Source organism: Somniosus microcephalus, chromosome 23, assembly GCF_052327205.1.
Source record: "Somniosus microcephalus isolate GS21.2 chromosome 23, FLI_Smic_1.0, whole genome shotgun sequence".
In the NCBI taxonomy this organism is placed as follows: domain Eukaryota; kingdom Metazoa; phylum Chordata; class Chondrichthyes; order Squaliformes; family Somniosidae; genus Somniosus; species Somniosus microcephalus.
The window spans coordinates 71496443-71519424 of NC_141009.1; positions in this window are offsets into that span (position 1 = coordinate 71496443).

Sequence of the window (22982 nt, forward strand, 5' to 3'; positions counted from 1 at the left end):
CTCTCTCCCCCAGTAACAGTTACTCTCTCCCCCAGTAACAGGTAGTCTTTCCCCAGTAATAGATACTCTCTCCCCCAGTAACAGGTACTCTCTTCCCCAGTTACAGGTACTCTCTCCCCCTGTAACAGGTACTCCCTCCCCCAGTAACAGGTACACCCTCCCCCAGTAACAGGTACACTCTCTCCCAGTAACAGGTTCTCTCTCTCCCAGTAACAGGTACTCTCTCCCACAGTAACACGTACTCTCTCCCCCAGTATTAGGTACTCTCTCCCCAGTAACAGGTATTCTCTCCCCCAGTATCAGGTACTCTCTCCCCAGTAACAGGTACTCTCTCCCCCAGTAACAGGTAATCTCTCCCTCAGTGTCAGGTACTCTCTCCCCCAGTAACAGATTCTCTTTCCCCCAATAAAAGGTACTCTCTCGCCCAGTAACAGGTACTCTCTCCCCCAGTAACAGGTACTCTCTTCCCCAGTAACAGGTACTCTCTCCCGCAGTAACAGGTACTCTCTCCACCAGTAACAGATACTCTCTCCCCCAGTAACAGGTACTCTCTCTCCCAGTAACAGTTACTCTCTCCCCAATAACAGGCACTCTCTCCCCCAGCAACAGATACTCTCTCTCCCAGTAACAGGCACTCTCTCCCCAGTAACAGGTACTCTCTCCCCAATAACAGGTACTCTCTCCCCCAGTAACAGGTACTCTCTCCCCAGTAACAGGTACTCTTTCCCCCAGTAACAGTTACTCTCTCCCCCAGTAACAGGTACTCTCTCCCCCAGTAATAGATACTCTCTCCCCCAGTAACAGGTACTCTCTTCACCAGTAGCAGGTACTCTCTCCCCCTGTAACAGGGACTCTCTCCGCCAGTAACAGGTACTCCCTCCCCCAGTAACAGGTAAACTCTCTCCCAATAACAGGTAATCTCTCTCACCCAGTAACAGGTACTCCCTCCCCCAGTAACAGGTAAACTCTCTCCCAATAACAGGTAATCTCTCTCACCCAGTAACAGGTACTCTCTCCCCCAGTAACAGGTACTCCCTCCCCCTGTAACAGGTACTCTCTCTCCCAGTAACAGGTAATCTCTCTCTCCCAGTAACAGGTACTCTCTCCCCCAGTATCAGGTACTCTCTCCCAGTAACAGGTACTCTCTCTCCCAGTAACGGGCACTCTCTCCCCCAGTAACAGGTACTATTTCCCCCAGTAACAGGTACACTCTCCCCCAGTAACAGGTACTCTCTCCCGCAGTAACAGGTACTCTCTCTCCCAGTAACAGGTAATCTCTCCCCCAGTAACAGGCACTCCCTCCCCCAGTAACAGGTACTCTCCCCCCCAGTAACAGGTACTCTCTCCCCCAGTAGCAGGTACTCTCTCCCCCAGTAAAATGTACTCTCTCCCCTAGTAACAGGTACTCTCTCCCCCAGTAACAGGTACTCTCTCCCCCAGTAACAGGTACTCTCTCCCCCAGTAACAGATACTCTCTCCCCCACGAACAGGTACTCTCTCCGCCAGTAACAGGTACTCTCTCCCTCAGTAACAGGTACACTCTCCCCCAGTAACAGGTTCTCTCTCCCACAGTAACATGTACACTCTCCCCCAGTAACAGGTACTCTCTCCCCCAGTAACAGGCACTCTCTCCCCCAGTAACAGGTACTCTCCCCCCCAGTAACAGGTACTCTCTCCCGCAGTAACAGGTACTCTCTCCCCCAGTAACAGGTACTCTCTCCCCCAGTAACAGGTACTCTCCCCCCTAGTAACAGGTACTCTCTCCCTGAGTAACAGGTACTCTCTCCCCCAGTAACTGGTACTCTCTCCCCCAGTAACAGGTACCCTCTCCCCCAGTAACAGGTACTCTCTCCCCCAGTAACAGGTACTCTCTCCCCCAGTAACAGGTACACTTTCCCCCAGTAAAAGGTTCTCTCTCCCCCAGTAACAGGTACTCTCTCCCCCAGTAACAGTTACTCTCTCCCAGTAACAGGTACTCTCTCCCACAGTAACAGGTACTCTCTCCCGCAGTAACAGGTACTCTCTCCCCCAGTAACAGGTACTCTCTCCCCCAGTAACAGGTACTCTCTCCCCAGTAACAGGTACTCTCTTCCCCTGTAACAGGTACTCTCTCCCCCAGTAAAAGGTACTCTCACCCCCAGTAACAGGTACTCTCTCCCCCAGTAACAGGTACACTCTCCCCCAGTAACAGGTTCTCTCTCCCCCAGTAACAGGTACTCTCTCCCCCAGTAACAGTTACTCTCTCCCAGTAACAGGTACTCTCTCCCACAGTAACAGGTACTCTCTCCCCCAGTATTAGGTACTCTCTCCCCAGTAACAGGTACTCTCTCCCCCAGTAACAGGTACTCTCTCCCCAGTAACAGGTACTCTCTCCCCCAGTAACAGGTAATCTCTCCCTCAGTAACAGGTACTCTCTCACCCAGTAACACATTCTCTTTCCCCAAGTAACAGGTACTCTCTCGCCCAGTAACAGGTACTCTCTCCCCCAGTAACAGGTACTCTCTTCCCCAGTAACAGGTACTCTCTCCCCCAGTAACAGGTACACCCTCCCCCAGTAACAGGTACACTCTCTCCCAGTAACAGGTTCTCTCTCTCCCAGTAACAGGTACTCTCTCCCACAGTAACACGTACTCTCTCCCCCAGTATTAGGTACTCTCTCCCCAGTAACAGGTACTCTCTCCCCCAGTATCAGGTACTCTCTCCCCAGTAACAGGTACTCTCTCCCCCAGTAACAGGTAATCTCTCCCTCAGTGACAGGTACTCTCTCCCCCAGTAACAGATTCTCTTTCCCCCAGTAAAAGGTACTCTCTCGCCCAGTAACAGGTACTCTCTCCCCCAGTAACAGGTACTCTCTTCCCCAGTAACAGGTACTCTCTCCCCCAGTAACAGGTTCTCTCTCCACCAGTAACAGATACTCTCTCCCCCAGTAACAGGTACTCTCTCCCCCAGTAACAGGTACTCTCTCCCCAATAACAGGTACTCTCTCCCCCAGTAACAGATACTCTCTCTCCCAGTAACAGGCACTCTCTCCCCAGTAACAGGTACTCTCTCCCCAATAACTGGTACTCTCTCCCCCAGTAACAGGCACTCCCTCCCCCAGTAACAGGTACTCTCTCCCCCAGTAACAGGTACTCTCCCCCCCAGTAACAGGTACTCTCTCCCCCAGTAGCAGGTACTCTCTCCCCCAGTAAAATGTACTCTCTCCCCTAGTAACAGGTACTCTCTCCCCCAGTAACAGGTACTCTCTCCTCCAGTAACAGGTACTCTCTCACCCAGTAACAGGTACTCTCTCCCCCAGTAACAGATACTCTCTCTCCCAGAAACAGGTACTCTCTCTCCCAGTAACAGGTACTCTCTCCCCCAGTAACAGGTACACTCTCCCCCAGTAACAGGCACTCTCTCCCCTAGTAACAGGTACTCTCTCCCCCAGTAACAGGTACTCTCTCCCCCAGTAACAGGTACTCTCTCCCCCAGTAACAGGTACTCTCTCCCCCAGTAACAGGTACTCACTCCCCCAGTAACAGGTACTCTCTCCCCCAGTAAGAGGTACTCTCTCCCCCAGTAATAGGTACTCCCTCCCCCAGTAACAGGTACTCTCTCCCCCAGTAACAGGTACTCTCTCCCCCAGTAACAGATACACTCTCTCCAAGTAACAGGTACTCTCTCCCCCAGTAACAGGTACTCTCTCCCCCAGTAACAGGCACTCTCTCCCCCAGTAACAGGTACTCGCTCCCCCAGTAACAGGCACTCTCTCCCCCAGTAACAGGTACTCTCTCCCCCAGTAACAGTTACTCTCTCGCCCAGTAACAGGTACTCTCTCCCCCAGTAACAGGTACTCACTCCCCTAGTAACAGGTACTCGCTCCCCAGAAACAGGTACTCACTCCCCCAGTAACAGGTACTCTCTCCCCAGAAACAGGTACTCTCTCCCCCAGTAACAGGTACTCTCTCCCCAGTAACAGGTATTCTCTCCCCCAGTAACAGGTACTCTCTCCCCCAGTAACAGGTACTCTCTCCCCCAGTAACAGGTACTCTCTCCCCCAGTAACAGGTACTCTCTCCCCCAGTAACAGGTACACTCTCCCCCAGTAAAAGGTACTCTCTCTCCCAGTAACAGGTACTCTCTCCCCCAGAAATAGGTACTCTCTCCGCCAGTAACAGGTACTCTCTCCCCCAGTAACAGGCACTCTCTCCCCAGTAACAGGTACTCTCTCCCCCAGTAACAGGTACTCACTCCCCCAGTAACAGGTACTCTCTCCCCCAGTAACAGGCACTATCTCCTCAGCAACAGGTACTCTCTCCCCCAGTAACAGGTGCTCTCTCCCCCAGTAACAGGTACTCTCGCCCCCAGTAACAGGTACTCTCTCCCCCAGAACCAGGTACTCTCTCCCCCAGTAACAGGTACTCTCTCCCCCAGTAACAGGTACTCTCTCCCCAGTAACAGGTACTCTCTCCGCCAGTAACAGTTACTCTCTCCCCCAGTAACAGGTACTCTCTCCCCCAGTAATGGATACTCTCTCCCCCAGTAACAGGTACTCTCTTCCCCAGTAACAGGTATACTCTCTCCCAATAACAGGTACTCTCTCCCCCAGTAACAGGTACTCTCTCCCCCAGTAACAGGCACTCTTTCTCCCAGTAACAGGTAATCTCTCCCAGTAACAGGTAGTCTCTCCCCCAGTAACAGGTACTCCCTCCCCCAGTAAAAGGAACTCTCTCTCCCAGTAACAGGTAATCTCTCTCTCCCAGTAACAGGTACTCTCTCCCCCAGTATCAGGTACTCTCTCCCAGTAACAGGTACTCTCTCTCCCAGTAATGGGTACTCTCTCCCCCAGTAACAGGTACTCTTTCCCCCAGTAACAGGTACACTCTCCCCCAGTAACAGGTACTGTCTCCCGCAGTAACAGGTACTCTCTCTCCCAGTAACTGGTAATCTCTCCCCCAGTAACAGGCACTCCCTCCCCCAGTAACAGGTACTCTCTCCCCCAGTAACAGGTACTCTCCCCCCCAGTAACAGGTACTCTCTCCCCCAGTAGCAGGTACTCTCTCCCCCAGTAAAATGTACTCTCTCCCCTAGTAACAGGTACTCTCTCCCCCAGTAACAGGTACTCTCTACCCCAGTAACAGGTACTCTCTCCCCCAGTAACAGATACTCTCTCCCCCAGTAACAGGTACTCTCTCCGCCAGTAACAGGTACTCTCTCCCCCAGTAACAGGTACACTCTCCCCCAGTAACAGGTTCTCTCTCCCACAGTAACATGTACACTCTCCCCCAGTAACAGGTACTCTCTCCCCCAGTAACAGGTACTCTCTCCCCCAGTAACAGGTTCTCTCTCCCCCAGTAACAGGTACTCTCTCCCGCAGTAACAGGTACTCTCTCCCCCAGTAACAGGTACTCTCTCCCCCAGTAACAGGTACTCTCCCCCCTAGTAACAGGTACTCTCTCCCCGAGTAACAGGTACTCTCTCCCCCAGTAACAGGTACTCTCTCCCCCAGTAACAGGTACTCTCTCCCCCAGCAACAGGCACTCTCTCCCCCAGTAACAGGTACTCTCTCCCCCAGTAACAGGTGCTCTCTCCCCCAGTAACAGGTACTCTCTCCCCCAGTAACAGGTACTCTCTCCCCCAGTAACAGGTACTCTCTCCCCCAGTAACAGGTACACTCTCCCCCAGTAACAGGTTCTCTCTCCCCCATTAACAGGTACTCTCTCCCCCAGTAACAGTTACTCTCTCCCAGTAACAGGTACTCTCTCCCCCAGTATAAGGTACTCTCTCCGCCAGTAACAGGTACTCTCTCCCCAGTAACAGGTACTCTCTCCCCCAGTAAAAGGTACTCTCTCCCCCAGTAACAGGTACTCTCTCCCCCAGTAACAGGTACTCTCTCCCCCAGTAACAGGTACGCTCTCCCCCAGTAACAGGTTCTTTCTCCCCCAGTAACAGGTACTCTCACCCCCAGTAACAGTTACTCTCTCCCAGTAAAAGGTACTCTCTCCCACAGTAACAGGTACTCTCTCCCCCAGTATTAGGTACACTCTCCCCAGTAACAGGTACGCTCTTCCCCAGTAACAGGTACTCTCCACCCAGTAACAGGTACTCTCTCCCCCAGTAACAGGTAATCTCTTCCTCAGTAACAGGTACTCTCTCCCCCAGTAACAGATTCTCATTCCACCAGTAACAGGTACTCTCTCGCCCATTAACAGGTACTCTCTCCCCCAGTAACAGGTACTCTCTTCCCCAGTAACAGGTACTCTCTCCCCCAGTAACAGGTACTCTCTCCACCAGTAACAGATACTCTCTCCCCCAGTAAGAGGTACTCTCTCCCCCAGTAACAGGTACTCTCTCCCCAATAACAGGTACTCTCTCTCCCAGTAACAGATACTCTCTCTCCCAGTAACAGGCACTCTCTCCCCAGTTACAGGTACTCTCTCCCCAATAACAGGTACTCTCTCCCCCAGTAACAGGTACTCTCTCCCCAGTAACAGGTACTCTCTCCCCCAGTAACAGTTACTCTCTCCCCCAGTAACAGGTAGTCTTTCCCCAGTAATAGATACTCTCTCCCCCAGTAACAGGTACTCTCTTCCCCAGTTACAGGTACTCTCTCCCCCTGTAACAGGTACTCCCTCCCCCAGTAACAGGTACACCCTCCCCCAGTAACAGGTACACTCTCTCCCAGTAACAGGTTCTCTCTCTCCCAGTAACAGGTACTCTCTCCCACAGTAACACGTACTCTCTCCCCCAGTATTAGGTACTCTCTCCCCAGTAACAGGTATTCTCTCCCCCAGTATCAGGTACTCTCTCCCCAGTAACAGGTACTCTCTCCCCCAGTAACAGGTAATCTCTCCCTCAGTGTCAGGTACTCTCTCCCCCAGTAACAGATTCTCTTTCCCCCAATAAAAGGTACTCTCTCGCCCAGTAACAGGTACTCTCTCCCCCAGTAACAGGTACTCTCTTCCCCAGTAACAGGTACTCTCTCCCGCAGTAACAGGTACTCTCTCCACCAGTAACAGATACTCTCTCCCCCAGTAACAGGTACTCTCTCTCCCAGTAACAGTTACTCTCTCCCCAATAACAGGCACTCTCTCCCCCAGCAACAGATACTCTCTCTCCCAGTAACAGGCACTCTCTCCCCAGTAACAGGTACTCTCTCCCCAATAACAGGTACTCTCTCCCCCAGTAACAGGTACTCTCTCCCCAGTAACAGGTACTCTTTCCCCCAGTAACAGTTACTCTCTCCCCCAGTAACAGGTACTCTCTCCCCCAGTAATAGATACTCTCTCCCCCAGTAACAGGTACTCTCTTCACCAGTAGCAGGTACTCTCTCCCCCTGTAACAGGGACTCTCTCCCCCAGTAACAGGTACTCCCTCCCCCAGTAACAGGTAAACTCTCTCCCAATAACAGGTAATCTCTCTCACCCAGTAACAGGTACTCCCTCCCCCAGTAACAGGTAAACTCTCTCCCAATAACAGGTAATCTCTCTCACCCAGTAACAGGTACTCTCTCCCCCAGTAACAGGTACTCCCTCCCCCTGTAACAGGTACTCTCTCTCCCAGTAACAGGTAATCTCTCTCTCCCAGTAACAGGTACTCTCTCCCCCAGTATCAGGTACTCTCTCCCAGTAACAGGTACTCTCTCTCCCAGTAACGGGCACTCTCTCCCCCAGTAACAGGTACTATTTCCCCCAGTAACAGGTACACTCTCCCCCAGTAACAGGTACACTCTCCCGCAGTAACAGGTACTCTCTCTCCCAGTAACAGGTAATCTCTCCCCCAGTAACAGGCACTCCCTCCCCCAGTAACAGGTACTCTCCCCCCCAGTAACAGGTACTCTCTCCCCCAGTAGCAGGTACTCTCTCCCCCAGTAAAATGTACTCTCTCCCCTAGTAACAGGTACTCTCTCCCCCAGTAACAGGTACTCTCTCCCCCAGTAACAGGTACTCTCTCCCCCAGTAACAGATACTCTCTCCCCCAGTAACAGGTACTCTCTCCGCCAGTAACAGGTACTCTCTCCCTCAGTAACAGGTACACTCTCCCGCAGTAACAGGTTCTCTCTCCCACAGTAACATGTACACTCTCCCCCAGTAACAGGTACTCTCTCCCCCAGTAACAGGCACTCTCTCCCCCAGTAACAGGTACTCTCCCCCCCAGTAACAGGTACTCTCTCCCACAGTAACAGGTACTCTCTCCCCCAGTAACAGGTACTCTCTCCCCCAGTAACAGGTACTCTCCCCCCTAGTAACAGGTACTCTCTCCCTGAGTAACAGGTACTCTCTCCCCCAGTAACTGGTACTCTCTCCCCCAGTAACAGGTACCCTCTCCCCCAGTAACAGGTACTCTCTCCCCCAGTAACAGGTACTCTCTCCCCCAGTAACAGGTACACTTTCCCCCAGTAAAAGGTTCTCTCTCCCCCAGTAACAGGTACTCTCTCCCCCAGTAACAGTTACTCTCTCCCAGTAACAGGTACTCTCTCCCACAGTAACAGGTACTCTCTCCCGCAGTAACAGGTACTCTCTCCCCCAGTAACAGGTACTCTCTCCCCCAGTAACAGGTACTCTCTCCCCAGTAACAGGTACTCTCTCCCCCTGTAACAGGTACTCTCTCCCCCAGTAAAAGGTACTCTCACCCCCAGTAACAGGTACTCTCTCCCCCAGTAACAGGTACACTCTCCCCCAGTAACAGGTTCTCTCTCCCCCAGTAACAGGTACTCTCTCCCCCAGTAACAGTTACTCTCTCCCAGTAACAGGTACTCTCTCCCACAGTAACAGGTACTCTCTCCCCCAGTATTAGGTACTCTCTCCCCAGTAACAGGTACTCTCTCCCCCAGTAACAGGTACTCTCTCCCCAGTAACAGGTACTCTCTCCCCCAGTAACAGGTAATCTCTCCCTCAGTAACAGGTACTCTCTCACCCAGTAACACATTCTCTTTCCCCAAGTAACAGGTACTCTCTCGCCCAGTAACAGGTACTCTCTCCCCCAGTAACAGGTACTCTCTTCCCCAGTAACAGGTACTCTCTCCCCCAGTAACAGGTACACCCTCCCCCAGTAACAGGTACACTCTCTCCCAGTAACAGGTTCTCTCTCTCCCAGTAACAGGTACTCTCTCCCACAGTAACACGTACTCTCTCCCCCAGTATTAGGTACTCTCTCCCCAGTAACAGGTACTCTCTCCCCCAGTATCAGGTACTCTCTCCCCAGTAACAGGTACTCTCTCCCCCAGTAACAGGTAATCTCTCCCTCAGTGACAGGTACTCTCTCCCCCAGTAACAGATTCTCTTTCCCCCAGTAAAAGGTACTCTCTCGCCCAGTAACAGGTACTCTCTCCCCCAGTAACAGGTACTCTCTTCCCCAGTAACAGGTACTCTCTCCCCCAGTAACAGGTTCTCTCTCCACCAGTAACAGATACTCTCTCCCCCAGTAACAGGTACTCTCTCCCCCAGTAACAGGTACTCTCTCCCCAATAACAGGTACTCTCTCCCCCAGTAACAGATACTCTCTCTCCCAGTAACAGGCACTCTCTCCCCAGTAACAGGTACTCTCTCCCCAATAACAGGTACTCTCTCCCCCAGTAACAGGTACTCTCTCCCCAGTAACAGGTACTCTTTCCCCCAGTAACAGTTACTCTCTCCCCCAGTAACAAGTACTCTCTCCCCCAGTAATAGATACTCTCTCCCCCAGTAACAGGTACTCTCTCCCCCAGTAACAGGTACTCCCTCCCCCAGTAACAGGTACACTCTCTCCCAATAACAGGTACTCTCTCTCCCCCAGTAACAGGTACTCTCTCCCCCAGTAACAGGCACTCTTTCTCCCAGTAACAGGTACTCTCTCTCCCAGTAACAGGTACTCTCTCCCCCAGTAACAGGTACTCCCTCCCCCAGTAACAGGTACTCTCTCTCCCAGTAACAGGTAATCTCTCTCTCCCAGTAACAGGTACTCTCTCCCCCAGTATCAGGTACTCTCTCCCAGTAACAGGTACTCTCTCTCCCAGTAACGGGCACTCTCTCCCCCAGTAACAGGTACTCTTTCCCCCAGTAACAGGTACACTCTCCCCCAGTAACAGGTACTCTCTCCCGCAGTAACAGGTACTCTCTCTCCCAGTAACAGGTAATCTCTCCCCCAGTAACAGGCACTCCCTCCCCCAGTAACAGGTACTCTCTCCCCCAGTCACAGGTACTCTCCCCCCCAGTAACAGGTACTCTCTCCCCCAGTAGCAGGTACTCTCTCCCCGAGTAAAATGTACTCTCTCCCCTAGTAACAGGTACTCTCTCCCCCAGTAACAGGTACTCTCTCCCCCAGTAACAGGTACTGTCTCCTCCAGTAACAGATACTCTCTCCCCCAGTAACAGGTACTCTCTCCGCCAGTAACAGGTACTCTCTCCCCCAGTAACAGGTACACTCTCCCCCAGTAACAGGTACTCTCTCCCACAGTAACATGTACACTCTCCCCCAGTAACAGGTACTCTCTCCCCCAGTAACAGGTACTCTCTCCCCCAGTAACAGGTACTCTCCCCCCCAGTAACAGGTACTCTCTCCCGCAGTAACAGGTACTCTCTCCCCCAGTAACAGGTACTCTCTCCCCCAGTAACAGGTACTCTCCCCCCTAGTAACAGGTACTCTCTCCCCGAGTAACAGGTACTCTCTCCCCCAGTAACTGGTACTCTCTCCCCCAGTAACAGGTACCCTCTCCCCCAGTAACAGGCACTCTCTCCCCCAGTAACAGGTACTCTCTCCCCCAGTAACAGGTACTCTCTCCCCCAGTAACAGGTACTCTCTCCCCCAGTAACAGGTACACTCTCCCCCAGTAACAGGTTCTCTCTCCCCCAGTAACAGGTACTCTCTCCCCCAGTAACAGTTACTCTCTCCCAGTAACAGGTACTCTCTCCCACAGTAACAGGTACTCTCTCCCCCAGTAACAGGTACTCTCTCCCCCAGTAACAGGTACTCTCTCCCCCAGTAACAGGTACTCTCTCCCCAGTAACAGGTACTCTCTCCCCCTGTAACAGGTACTCTCTCCCCCAGTAACAGGTACTCTCACCCCCAGTAACAGGTACTCTCTCCCCCAGTAACAGGTACACTCTCCCCCAGTAACAGGTTCTCTCTCCCCCAGTAACAGGTACTCTCTCCCCCAGTAACAGTTACTCTCTCCCAGTAACAGGTACTCTCTCCCACAGTAACAGGTACTCTCTCCCCCAGTATTAGGTACTCTCTCCCCAGTAACAGGTACTCTCTCCCCTAGTAACAGGTACTCTCTCCCCAGTAACAGGTACTCTCTCCCCCAGTAACAAGTAATCTCTCCCTCAGTAACAGGCACTCTCTCACCCAGTAACAGATTCTCTTTCCGCCAGTAACAGGTACTCTCTCGCCCAGTAACAGGTACTCTCTCCCCCAGTAACAGGTACTCTCTTCCCCAGTAACAGGTACTCTCTCCCCCAGTAACAGGTACTCTCTCCACCAGTAACAGATACTCTCTCCCCCAGTAACAGGTACTCTCTCCCCCAGTAACAGGTACTCTCTCCCCAATAACAGGTACTCTCTCCCCCTGTAATAGATACTCTCTCCCCCAGTAACAGGTACTCTCTTCCCAAGTAACAGGTACTCTCCCCCCCTGTAACAGCTACTCTCTCCCCCAGTAACAGGTACTCCCTCCCCCAGTAACAGGTACACTCTCTCCCAATAACAGGTACTCTCTCTCCCCCAGTAACAGGTACTCTCTCCCCCAGTAACAGGCACTCTTTCTCCCAGTAACAGGTACTCTCTCTCCCAGTAACAGGTACTCTCTCCCCCAGTAAAAGGTACTCCCTCCCCTAGTAACAGGTACTCTCTCTCCCAGTAACAGGTAATCTCTCTCTCCCAGTAACAGGTACTCTCTCCCCCAGTATCAGGTACTCTCTCCCCGTAACAGGTACTCTCTCTCCCAGTAACGGGTACTCTCTCCCCCAGTAACAGGTACCCTTTCCCCCAGTAACAGGTACACTCTCCCCCAGTAACAGGTACTCTCTCCCACAGTAAAAGGTACTCTCTCTCCCAGTAACAGGTAATCTCTCCCCCAGTAAAAGGCACTCCCTCCCCCAGTAACAGGTACTCTCTCCCACAGTAACAGGTACTCTCCCCCCCAGTAACAGGTACTCTCTCCCCCAGTAGCAGGTACTCTCTCCCCCAGTAAAATGTACTCTCTCCCCTAGTAACATGTACTCTCTCCCCCAGTAACAGGTACTCTCTCCCCCAGTAACAGGTCCTCTCTCCCCCAGTAACAGGTACTCTCTCCCCCAGTAACAGGTGCTCTCTCCCCCAGTAACAGGTACTCTCTCCCCCAGTAACAGGTACTCTCTCCCCCAGTAACAGGTACTCTCTCCCCCAGTAACAGGTACACTCTCCCCCAGTAACAGGTTCTCTCTCCCCCAGTAACAGGTACTCTCTCCCCCAGTAACAGTTACTCTCTCCCAGTAACAGGTACTCTCTCCCACAGTAATAGGTACTCTCTCCCCCAGTAACAGGTACTCTCTCCCCCAGTAACAGGTACTCTCTTCCCCATTAACAGGTACTCTCTCCCCCAGTAACAGGTACTCTCTCCCGCAGTAACAGGTACTCTCTCCCCCAGTAACAGGTACTCTCTCCCCCCAGTAACAGGTACTCTCCCTCCCAGTAACAGGTACTCTCTCCCCGAGTAACAGGTACTCTCTCCCCCAGTAACAGGTACTCTCTCCCCCAGTAACAGGTACTCTCTCCTGCAGTAACAGTTACTCTCTCCCCCGTTAACAGGTACTCTCTCCCCCCAGTAACAGGTACTCTCCCTCCCAGTAACAGGTACTCTCTCCCCCAGTAACAGGTACTCTCCCCCCCAGTAACAGGTGCTCTCTCCCGCAGTAACAGGTACTCTCTCCCCCAGTAACAGGTACTCTCTCCCCCAGTAACAGGTACTCTCTCCCGCAGTAACAGGTACTCTCTCCCCCAGTAACAGGTACTCTCTCCCCCAGTAACTGGTACTCTCTCCCCCAGTAACAGGTACTCTCTCCCGCAGTAACAGGTACTCTCTCCCCCAGTAACAGGTACTCTCTCACCCAGTAACGGGTACTCTCTCCCGCAGTAACAGGCACTCTCTCCCCCAGTAACAGGTACTCTCGCCCCCAGTAACAGGTACTCTCTCCCCCAGTAACTCTGTTTTCGTCGTGCACTGGGTCCCCCGAGTGCGGTGCTGACACGGTTTGATTTGGAGTCTTGTGATGATTCTGCGGATTGACAGGATGAGTGCCCGAGACAGCAATGCCACCGGATCTTTGTTCTGGGAGTTGAGTGAGCAATGCCGGCAGAGTGGATGCGGTGTAGGGGGTGGCAGGAGCTCAGGTGATGGAACCTCCCCCCAATCTGTGGAAGCAGAGCTGCCCGCCCTGCTCCCAACCCCGGCCCACTGCCTCCTGCCGTCTAACTGAAGCCCTGCCTTTGGCTGGGCTTTGTTGAGGCTCCGTTGATTTAACTGGAGCTGACTGTTATCGCTGACTCTGTTACCAGTTACTCCGCACTGCAGTATAACCAAATGCAGAAATACCTTACAAAGCAATGAGGAGTCAGAATCCATCCAATTATTCCAAAGATCTGCAGCCAATTCCACTAAAAGCAAGGAATGATATATCAACTTGACCCGAACTTGACCCTCCCTAGCTTAACACAGGACAAGGAACTCGTGGCTCGGCTGGCCGGTGATGGACATCACGGGACAAGGAGCTCGTGGCTAGGCTGGCCGGTGATGGACATCACGGGATAAGGAGCTCGTGGCCAGGCTGGCCGGTGATGGGCATCACGGGACAAGGAACTCGTGGCTAGGCTGGCCGGTGATGGACATCATGGGACAAGGAGCTCGTGGCTAGGCTGGCCGGTGATGGACATCATGGGACAAGGAGCTCGTGGCTAGGCTGGCCGGTGATGGACATCACGGGACAAGGAGCTCGTGGCTAGGCTGGCCGGTGATGGACATCCCGGGACAAGGAGCTCGTGGCTAGGCTGGCCGGTGATGGACATCACGGGACAAGGAGCTCGTGGCCAGGCTGGCCGGTGATGGGCATCACGGGACAAGGAACTCGTGGCTAGGCTGGCCGGTGATGGACATCACGGGACAAGGAACTCGTGGCTAGGCTGGCCGGTGATGGACATCATGGGACAAGGAGCTCATGGCTAGGCTGGCCGGTGATGGACATCATGGGACAAGGAGCTCGTGGCTAGGCTGGCCGGTGATGGACATCACGGGACAAGGAGCTCGTGGCTAGGCTGGCCGGTGATGGACATCACGGGACAAGGAGCTCGTGGCTAGGCTGGCCGGTGATGGACATCACGGGACAAGGAGCTCGTGGCTAGGCTGGCCGGTGATGGACATCACGGGACAAGGAGCTCGTGGCCAGGCTGGCCGGTGATGGGCATCACGGGACAAGGAACTCGTGGCTAGGCTGGCCGGTGATGGACATCACGGGACAAGGAACTCGTGGCTAGGCTGGCCGGTGATGGACATCATGGGACAAGGAGCTCATGGCTAGGCTGGCCGGTGATGGACATCATGGGACAAGGAGCTCGTGGCTAGGCTGGCCGGTGATGGACATCACGGGACAAGGAGCTCGTGGCTAGGCTGGCCGGTGATGGACGTCACCCAGCGTGGCATCGCCGCCCAGACCAAAAGGTGAGAGCTTGACCTCGCAGTGTGGGTGGGGGGTCAGAGCGGTGGAGCGGATGTGTCTCGCCGTGAGACCCCACTGTATGGACTGGCCAATACGCACTCAGAGTGTCCAATGGGAGATGTGCGGCCCAAAACGGCTGTCACGGTTGGTTCAATCTCTTTGTTCATCAACCAAAGAAGTCAAAAAGTTGCTGGCTGGAAAAGCTAATTTGAAATGTTAAGCGGTTCAGAGGGACAGAGAACGGAGGAGAAGAATACTCAACTAGAGGAAGTGGCAATATTCAGACATCAGCACCTCACGTCACAATGTGCCACCTACTGGTAGCAACAGGGGAGACCTCCCCGGCAGGAGTCTCTGCTCTGGGTGCTCAGGGGTAGCTCGGACTGAAGATTCAAACCCCCTGGAGCAACTGGAATACATGGGTGGGGGGGGAGAGGGTGGGTCGGTGGGGTTGGGGAGACGGGGAGAGGGTGGGTAGGTGGGGTTGGGGAGATGGGGAGAGGGTGGGTCGGTGGGGTTGGGGAGATGGGGAGAGGGTGGGTCGATGGGGTTGGGGAGATGGGGAGAGGGTGGGTCGGTGGGGTTGGGGAGATGGGGAGAGGGTGGGTCGATGGGGTTGGGGAGATGGGGAGAGGGTGGGTCGGTGGGGTTGGGGAGATGGGGAGAGGGTGGGTCGGTGGGGTTGGGGAGATGGGGAGAGGGTGGGTAGGTGGGGTTGGGGATACGGGGAGAGGGTGGGTCGGTGGGGTTGGGGAGATGGGGAGAGGGTGAGTCGGTGGGGTTGGGGAGATGGGGAGAGGGTGGGTCGGTGGGGTTGGGGAGATGGGCAGAGGGTGTGAGTGTGCGTGGCCCCTCAGTGTGCGGTGGGGAATTGGCGCAGCCCGGGAGTCACTAGGCCACAGCTCCGTGAGTGCTTCCTGCCGCTGTGAGTCGTGAGGCTGTGGAATTCACTTCCTGGGTCAGGGACTGAGGCAGAAACTGTGTCAACTTTGAAGATTGGATTGGAGAGGTGGATTCAGGAAAAGGGGTTTAAGGGATAAGGGGACAGGCCGGGTTAATGTGATCAGGACTATTTGGTCACATGGAGGGTAAACACTGACACAGACTGGATGGGCCGAATGGCCAGTTTCCCTGTTGCAACTTCTGTGTGTTTCATTACAACAGTTCCCAGTCTCTCACACTGGGATGGCTCCTGATGATGGAGCAGCGGGAATAATCGGGGCACCAGATTGACAGAGGATCAGCCACATGGTGACCTCTATAAAGGGATCGCCGGATTTCAGTAAACTGGTCTCTGCTGACACCTGCTGGATCCTTCAATCACAAGCAACTGAAAGGGCGAGTTCACCGGGAGTTTATCTGACAGTCCCCGATCACCGGGAGTTTATCCGACAGTCCCCGATCACTGGGAGTTTATCCGGAGAGTCCCCGATCACTGGGAGTTTATCCGACAGTCCCCGATCACCGGGAGTTTATCCGACAGTCCCCGATCACTGGGAGTTTATCCGGAGAGTCCCCGATCACTGGGAGTTTATCCGACAGTCCCCGATCACTGGGAGTTTATCCGGAGAGTCCCCGATCACTGGGAGTTTATCCGACAGTCCCCGATCACTGGGAGTTTATCCGACTGTCCCCGATCACTGGGAGTTTATCCGACAGTCCCCGATCACTGGGAGTTTATCCGACGGTCCCCGATCACTGGGAGATTATCCGGAGAGTCCCCGATCACTGGGAGTTTATCCGCCAGTCCCCGATCACTGGGAGTTTATCCGACAGTCCCCGATCACTGGGAGTTTATCCGACAGTCCCCGATCACTGGGAGTTTATCCGGAGAGTCCCCGATCACTGGGAGTTTATCCGACAGTCCCCGATCACTGGGAGTTTATCCGGAGAGTCCCCGATCACTGGGAGTTTATCCGACAGTCCCCGATCACTGGGAGTTTATCCGACAGTCCCCGATCAGTGGGAGTTTATCCGACAGTCCCCGATCACTGGGTGTTTATCCGACAGTCCCCGATCACTGGGAGTTTATCCGACAGTCCCCGATCACTGGGAGTTTATGCGACAGTCCCCAATCAGTGGGAGTTTATCCGACAGTCCCCGATCACTGGGAGTTTATCCGACAGTCCCCGATCACTGGGAGTTTATCCGACATTCCCCGATCACTGGGAGTTTATCCGACAGTCCCCGATCACTGGGAGTTTATCCGACAGTCCCCGATCACTGGGAGTTTATCCGACAGTCCCCGATCACTGGGAGTTTATCCGACAGTCCCCGATCACTGGGAGTTTATCCGACAGTCTCTGATCAGTGGGAGTTTATCCGGAGAGTCCCCGATCACTGGGAGTTTATCCGACAGTCCCCGATCACTGGGAGTTTATCCGACAGTCCCCGATCACTGGGAGTTTATCCGACAGTCCCCGATCACTGGGAGTTTATCCGACAGTCCCCGATCACTGGGAGTTTATCCGACAGTCCCCGATCACTGGGAGTTTATCCGACAGTCCCCGATCACTGGGAGTTTATCCGACAGTCCCCGATCACTGGGAGTTTATCCGACAGTCCCCGGTCACTGGGAGTTTATCCGGAGAGTCCCCAATCACTGGGAGTTTATCCGACAGTCCCCGATCACTGGGAGTATTTCCGACAGTCCCCGATCACTGGGAGTTTATCCGACAGTCCCCGATCACTGGAAGTTTATCCGACAGACCCCGATCACTGGGAGTATTTCCGACAGTCCCCGATCACTGGGAGTATTTCCGACAGTCCCCGATCACTGGGAGTTTATCCGACAGTCCCCGATCACTGGGAGTATTTCCGACAGTCCCCGATCACTGGGAGTTTATCCGACAGTCCCCGATCACTGGGAGTTTATCCGACAGTCCCCGATCACTGGGAGTTTATCCGACAGTCCCCGATCACTGGGAGTTTATCCGACAGTCCCCGATCACTGGGAGTTTATCCGGAGAGGCCCCGATCACTGGGAGTTTATCCGACAGTCCCCGATCACTGTGAGTTTATCCGGAGAGGCCCCGATCACTGGGAGTTTATCCGACATTCCCCGATCACCGGGAGTTTATCCGACAGTCCCCGATCACTGGGAGTTTATCCGACAGTCCCCGATTACTGGGAGTTTATCCGACAGTCCCCGAGCACTGGGAGTTTATCCGACAGTCCCCGATCAGTGGGAGTTTATCCGACAGTCCCCGATCACTGGGAGTTTATCCGACAGTCCCCGATCACTGGGAGTTTATCCGACAGTCCCCGATCACTGGGAGTTTATCCGACAGTCCCCGATCAGTGGGAGTTTATCCGACAGTCCCCGATCACTGGGTGTTTATCCGACAGTCCCCGATCACTGGGAGTTTATCCGACAGTCCCCGATCACTGGGAGTTTATCCGACAGTCCCCAATCAGTGGGAGTTTATCCGACAGTCCCCGATCACTGGGAGTTTATCCGACAGTCCCCGATCACTGGGAGTTTATCCGACAGTCCCCGATCACTGGGAGTTTATCCGACAGTCCCCGATCACTGGGAGTTTATCCGACAGGCCCCGATCACTGGGAGTTTATCCGACAGTCCCCGATCACTGGGAGTTTATCCGACAGTCCCCGATCACTGGGAGTTTATCCGACAGTCTCTGATCAGTGGGAGTTTATCCGGAGAGTCCCCGATCACTGGGAGTTTATCCGACAGTCCCCGATCACTGGGAGTTTATCCGACAGTCCCCGATCACTGGGAGTTTATCCGACAGTCCCCGATCACTGGGAGTTTATCCGACAGTCCCCGATCACTGGGAGTTTATCCGACAGTCCCCGATCACTGGGAGTTTATCCGACAGTCCCCGATCACTGGGAGTTTATCCGACAGTCCCCGATCACTGGGAGTTTATCCGACAGTCCCCGGTCACTGGGAGTTTATCCGGAGAGTCCCCAATCACTGGGAGTTTATCCGACAGTCCCCGATCACTGGGAGTTTATCCGACAGTCCCCGATCACTGGGAGTTTATCCGACAGTCCCCGGTCACTGGGAGTTTATCCGGAGAGTCCCCAATCACTGGGAGTTTATCCGACAGTCCCCGATCACTGGAAGTTTATCCGACAGACCCCGATCACTGGGAGTATTTCCGACAGTCCCCGATCACTGGGAGTATTTCCGACAGTCCCCGATCACTGGGAGTTTATCCGACAGTCCCCGATCACTGGGAGTATTTCCGACAGTCCCCGATCACTGGGAGTTTATCCGACAGTCCCCGATCACTGGGAGTTTATCCGACAGTCCCCGATCACTGTGAGTTTATCCGACAGTCCCCGATCACTGGGAGTTTATCCGACAGTCCCCGATCACTGGGAGTTTATCCGACAGTCCCCGATCACTGTGAGTTTATCCGGAGAGGCCCCGATCACTGGGAGTTTATCCGACATTCCCCGATCACCGGGAGTTTATCCGACAGTCCCCGATCACTGGGAGTTTATCCGACAGTCCCCGATTACTGGGAGTTTATCCGACAGTCCCCGAGCACTGGGAGTTTATCCGACAGCCCCCGATCACTGGGAGTTTATCCGGAGAGTCCCCGATCACTGGGAGTTTATCCGACAGTCCCCGATCACTGGGAGTTTATCCGGAGAGTCCCCGATCACTGGGAGTTTATCCGACAGTCCCCGATCACTGGGAGTTTATCCGACTGTCCCCGATCACTGGGAGTTTATCCGACAGTCCCCGATCACTGGGAGTTTATCCGACGGTCCCCGATCACTGGGAGATTATCCGGAGAGTCCCCGATCACTGGGAGTTTATCCGACAGTCCCCGATCACTGGGAGTTTATCCGACAGTCCCCGATCACTGCGATTTTATCCGACAGTCCCCGATCACTGGGAGTTTATCCGGAGAGTCCCCGATCACTGGGAGTTTATCCGACAGTCCCCGATCACTGGGAGTTTATCCGACAGTCCCCGATCAGTGGGAGTTTATCCGACAGTCCCCGATCACTGGGAGTTTATCCGACAGTCCCCGATCAGTGGGAGTTTATCCGACAGTCCCCGATCACTGGGAGTTTATCCGACAGTCCCCGATCACTGGGAGTTTATCCGACAGTCCCCGATCACTGGGAGTTTATCCGACAGTCCCCGATCACTGGGAGTTTATCCGACAGTCCCCGATCACTGGGAGTTTATCCGACAGTCCCCGATCACTGGGAGTTTATCCGACAGTCCCCGATCACTGGGAGTTTATCCAACAGTCTCTGATCAGTGGGAGTTTATCCGGAGAGTCCCCGATCACTGGGAGTTTATCCGACAGTCCCCGATCACTGGGAGTTTATCCGACAGTCCCCGATCACTGGGAGTTTATCCGACAGTCCCCGATCACTGGGAGTTTATCCGACAGTCCCCGATCACTGGGAGTTTATCCGACAGTCCCCGATCACTGGGAGTTTATCCGACAGTCTCCGATCACTGGGAGTTTATCCGACAGTCCCCGATCACTGGGAGTTTATCCGACAGTCCCCGGTCACTGGGAGTTTATCCGGAGAGTCCCCAATCACTGGGAGTTTATCCGACAGTCCCCGATCACTGGGAGTATTTCCGACAGTCCCCGATCACTGGGAGTTTATCCGACAGTCCCCGATCACTGGAAGTTTATCCGACAGACCCCGATCACTGGGAGTATTTCCGACAGTCCCCGATCACTGGGAGTATTTCCGACAGTCCCCGATCACTGGGAGTTTATCCGACAGTCCCCGATCACTGGGAGTATTTCCGACAGTCCCCGATCACTGGGAGTTTATCCGACAGTCCCCGATCACTGGGAGTTTATCCGACAGTCCCCGATCACTGGGAGTTTATCCGACAGTCCCCGATCACTGGGAGTTTATCCGACAGTCCCCGATCACTGGGAGTTGATCCGGAGAGGCCCCGATCACTGGGAGTTTATCCGACAGTCCCCGATCACTGTGAGTTTATCTGGAGAGGTCCCGATCAGTGGGAGTTTATCCCACAGTCCCCGATCACTGTGAGTTTATCCGGAGAGGCCCCGATCACTGGGAGTTTATCCGACATTCCCCGATCACCGGGAGTTTATCCGACAGTCCCCGATCACTGGGAGTTTATCCGACAGTCCCCGATTACTGGGAGTTTATCCGACAGTCCCCGAGCACTGGGAGTTTATCCGACAGTCCCGGATCACTGGGAGTTTATCCGACAGTCCCCGATCACTGTGAGTTTATCCGACAGTCCCCGATCACTGCAAGTTTATCCGGAGAGTCCCCGATCACTGGGAGTTTATCCGACAGTCCCCGATCACTGGGAGATTATCCGACGGTCCCCGATCAATGGGAGTTTATCCGACAGTCCCCGATCACTGGGAGTTTATCCGACAGTCCCCGATCACTGGGAGTTTATCCGACATATCCCCAATCACTGGGAGTTTATCCGACAGTCCCCGATCACTGGGAGTTTATCCAACAGTCCCCGATCACTGGGAGCTTATCCGGAGAGTCCCCGATCACTGGGAGTTTATCCGACAGTCCCCGATCACTGGGAGTTTATCAGACAGTCCCCGATCACTGGGAGTTTATCCGACAGTCCCCGTTCACTGGGAGTTTATCCGACAGTCCCCGATCACTGGGAATTTACCCGACAGTCCCCGATCACTGGGAGTTTACCCGACAGTCCCCGATCACTGGGAGTTTATCCGACAGTCCCCGATCACTGGGAGTTTATCCAACAGTCCCCGATCACTGGGAGTTTATCCGAGAGTCCCCGATCACTGGGAGTTTATCCGACAGTCCCCGATCACTGGGAGTATTTCCGACAGTCCCCGATCACTGGGAGTTTATCCGACAGTCCCCGATCACTGGGAGTTGATCCGACAGTCCCCGATCACTGGGAGTATTTCCGACAGTCCCCGATCACTGGGAGTATTTCCGACAGTCCCCGATCACTGGGAGTTTATCCGACAGTCCCCGATCACTGGGAGTATTTCCGACAGTCCCCGATCACTGGGAGTTTATCCGACAGTCCCCGATCACTGGGAGTTTTTCGACAGTCCCCGATCACTGGGAGTTTATCCGACAGTCCCCGATCACTGGGAGTTTATCCGGAGAGGCCCCGATCACTGGGAGTTTATCCGACAGTCCCCGATCACTGGGAGTTTATCCGACAGTCCCCGATCACTCTGAGTTTATCCGACAGTCCCCGATCACTGGGAGTTTATCCGAGAGTCCCCGATCACTGGGAGTTTATCCGGAGAGTCCCCGATCACTGGGAGTTTATCCGACAGTCCCCGATCACTGGGCGCTTATCTGACAGTCCCCGATCACTGGGAGTTTATCCGACATATCCCCGATCACTGGGAATTTATCCGACTGTCCCAATTCACTGGGAGTTTATCCCACAGTCCCCGATCACTGGGAGTTTATCCGACAGTCCCCGATCACTGGGAGTTTATCCGGAGAGTCCCCGATCACTGGGAGTTTATCCGACAGTCCCCGATCACTGGGAGTTTATCCGACATTCCCCTATCACCGGGAGTTTATCCGACAGTCCCCGATCACTGGGAGTTTATCCGACAGTCCCCGATCACTGGGAGTTTATCCGACAGTCCCCGAGCACTGGGAGTTTATCCGACAGTCCCGGATCACTGGGAGTTTATCCGACAGTCCCCGATCACTGTGAGTTTATCCGACAGTCCCCGATCACTGGAAGTTTATCCGGAGAGTCCCCGATCACTGGGAGTTTATCCGACATATCCCCGATCACTGGGAGTTTATCCGACAGTCCCAATTCACTGGGAGTTTATCCCACAGTCCCCGATCACTGGGAGTTTATCCGGAGAGTCCCCGATCACTGGGAGTTTATCCGACAGTCCCCGATCACTGGGAGTTTATCCGACAGTCCCCGTTCACTGGGAGTTTATCCGACAGTCCCCGATCACTGGGAGTTTATCCGACAGTCCCCGATCACTGGGAGTTTATCCGACAGTCCCCGATCACTGGGAGTTTATCCGACAGTCCCCGATCCCTGGGAGTTTATCCGACAGTCCCCGATCACTGGGAGTTTATCCGACAGTCCCCGTTCACTGGGACTTTATCCGACAGTCCCCGCTAACTGGGAGTTTATCCGACATTCCCCGATCACTGGGAGTTTATCCGACAGTCCCCGATCACTGGGAGTTTATCCGACAGTCCCCGATCACTGGGAGTTTATCCGACAGTCCCCGATCACTGGGAGTTTATCCGACAGTCCCCGATCACTGGGAGTTAATCCGACAGTCCCCGGTCACTGGGAGTTTATCAGGAGAGTCCCCGATCACTGGGAGTTTATCCGACAGTCCCC